Consider the following 3,104-nt stretch of genomic DNA (forward strand, 5'->3'; position numbering starts at 1 on the left):
CACCCAACATTTCTAAAACATTCATTTTCTGTATTCTCACAAAACACATGTATACATGCAAAGAAACAAAGTTCTCCTAAAAGCTTTCTCTTTCTTAGTATTTATTGCTATCTTTTTTTTTGGTACCAGGGATTGAACTCAGGACTTTGTGCTTGTGAGGCAGGCGGCGGAACCACTGAGCTAACTCCCAGGCCCTGTTGCTATCTATTTTCATAAACTCTACATACTGGCAGGGTATGCCTCACAGGTATATGGGAAAACATGAGCAGAGCAATAAGCAGTTATATGCAAATCATGACAAGATACTCCAGTGTGATAAAGTGAATACATGGAGCCACAGCTAAGGCAGTCAATACTGGGATAAAAATTAATAATACTAAAATTAGCATGAAATGTGAAATAGGAAGAAAAGGTGCAAAGGGGAAGGAAGTGGGAGGGGTAGGAGAAAAGAAAGAAGGGAATGGAATTAATATGAGAAAAAGAAAAAATGGAAACAAAGTCTAAATAGGGAGGAGTGGAGGGGTTAAAGGGAGGGCAGGGGAATGGGGAAAAACATTTTAAATGTGCCATTAAATACTCTAGTATTTGAAAATGCTCCCTGAACTCAAAGTGTTTGCTTTGAATGTATGCTTTTGTTTCCAGGAGTATGAATCAACTGTGTTTGCTTTAAGGACTCTTCTGGTTTGATGCCAGGTGCTGATGTTGTAGAGGGTCCCCTGGTTTCTTGGCCCTCCAGAGAAGGCTGGGCCAGGCTGCTGGCTAAGAGGGTGGCCTCTATGTGGAATTCCCTGCTTGCTGTCACCTGAAGTATAGGAACCTTGGTAATGCTGAAGGCTGGCTCCTCATACTCTCCTTGTGCATGCTCAAATTCCCATAGCTAACTTCAGCTGGAAAACCCACAAAGGTGTTTCCTTTCCTTTTCCCCTTTCCTAAGAGACAGGTTCTTAGAATGGAGTGGAATTGTGAATCTCAAGTTGGCTCGCACACCTGCCATTATGTCTTTGTGTTTAAGGATGTCCTCAGTTAAAAATTTCTAAGACCTTGTGCCTAGTTTCCCAGAGTTAGAGGCAGCAGCAAAGGGACAGGTGGGGATGAGTCGTCAGGAGGTGGGACACAATGCTGTTAGCCAAGATATAGAAGTTCTGGGTCTTCCAGAGCCTTTGATGGTGGGAGACATTGGTGGGGTTCTATGTCTGAGTGTCCAGATCTACCCAGGGTGGAGCCTGGAGAGGAGGAGCTGGTGGCCTCAGTGGAGCTTGTGGGCTCCCAGACCTTTACTGGAGAATACCAGGAGCTTCTATTCTTGGAGATCCCAGGATGATGTCTGCTGATCAGGCTAGAGCCACTAGTCCTTCACCTCTGGGGTCTCTTGACAAGAAGGTATCTTCTTCTTTACTCTCTCTTTCTCTGAGTGAGTGTGGAGGTGCAGATTCTGATCCATCACAGGATTATGAGCTCAAAGTTTTGAAAACCATAAATAATAGTCTTACCTTATCATTTGTCTTTGAACAAAAAGTGTGCCCTAAACCAAACAGCTATTTGGGAAGCTGAAGAAGGAGGATCCTAAACTTTGAGGCCATCCTGGACAACTGCAGCACCAAAAAAAATTTTTTTAAGGTGTGCCCTATGATCTTCCTCTCCTATACATTAGGAGATACTTTCTGTGTACATATCTTTGTGCAGAACATTGAAAATAGGCTCAGAAGGCCTCATGCTTCTTAAGTAACATCTGTTCAATTATCAGTCACTTTACAGTACAGATCTAACACCCAGTGCTGCAATGGGCAGGGGATGATAGTGAAGAGTGTGAAAAAGGGGACTATATTAAGTGATAATTAGGTGACCCTAGCTTTTACAGCAAGGCTCAGACAGATCCCCAGACTTCTCCTTATGAACATCCAGAATTACTCCCAGATCACAGCCAGTCTTTCCTTAGCATCCACACCTAGATGCAACTCTATACAAGTGATCAGCCCCAGGTTACAATCTTCAAAAGACTGATCCACCTTGACCCTGAGCTCAGCCCTGAAACCTCAGTGGACAGATGACCTGGTGCTTTAGGAATAGGTGTGGTGGAGGTGGCCAGGGGCAGAGGACTCTAGCCAGGTAGCCAGGCACCAGCAAACAGAGGCCTTTCCATTAGAAAAACCTCTCCATTCAATGGGCTGGGGATTTAACTCAGTGGTGCCATGCCTGCCTTGTAAACACAAGGTCTTGAGTTTGATCCCCGGTACCACAAAAAAATAAAAATAAAAAAGAAAGAAAAAAATCTATGTTCAAATGATATCAATGCTTAAATTATAAGGCTCTTATAAAAAAACTACACTTTTATAACTCAGAAGCATCATAATTCTATTGAATTATGCTATAAATGGATATCATTGAATCAAATGAGACCAATCAGTGAACATAAGTTCCTATCCTTCTAGAAACCTCCATGATATTATATTGCTTTTAAGACCTTTCCAATCTTATCTGCTGCTTCTTTCTAAAACTACAATTCTCTACTCCAGGATTTCTGAACTTTTGACATTTAGAATAGAATAATTTTGTGTCTTAGGAGGCTGCCCTGTACACTATACAACATTTAGTAGTACATTTGGTCTGTACCCACTAGGTACTAGTAGCATGCCTTCTCCCCCTCTGAAGTCACAACAATTTAAAAATGGAGAAATTGCCAAATGTCCCCGGGGAGAAAACTCACTCCATGTAAGAGCCATCAGGAGGCAAAACCACCCTCACTGAGAACTTCTCTTGCCCATAAGATAACATTCCCTTCTATAGAATAACATTTCCATAAGCCTTCCCCTGATTACACATAGGCACACACATGCACAACTTTTCTTTTTGTTCCCTTTATTTGAAATATTCTGCTTTTACCCTTTCCACTGACAAAATTGTCCTTATTCTTTAAAGCCTAAATAAAATGCTATTCTGTGTAGCTTTCCATGCTATTTTCTATCAGTAATCACTTAATTTCCTGCATGCATCTTTATTTGTAATAATAATGTTCACCATGTGAAGTCACAATTGCTTATTCACACTTCCTTCCTTTTCCCAAGAGTCTATAAATTCCTTAAGAGCAAGATCTGTGTATCCATACT

Source organism: Fukomys damarensis, unplaced genomic scaffold (genome assembly GCF_012274545.1).
Source record: "Fukomys damarensis isolate Sample0158 unplaced genomic scaffold, DMR_v1.0_HiC HiC_scaffold_24, whole genome shotgun sequence".
Classification (NCBI taxonomy): domain Eukaryota; kingdom Metazoa; phylum Chordata; class Mammalia; order Rodentia; family Bathyergidae; genus Fukomys; species Fukomys damarensis.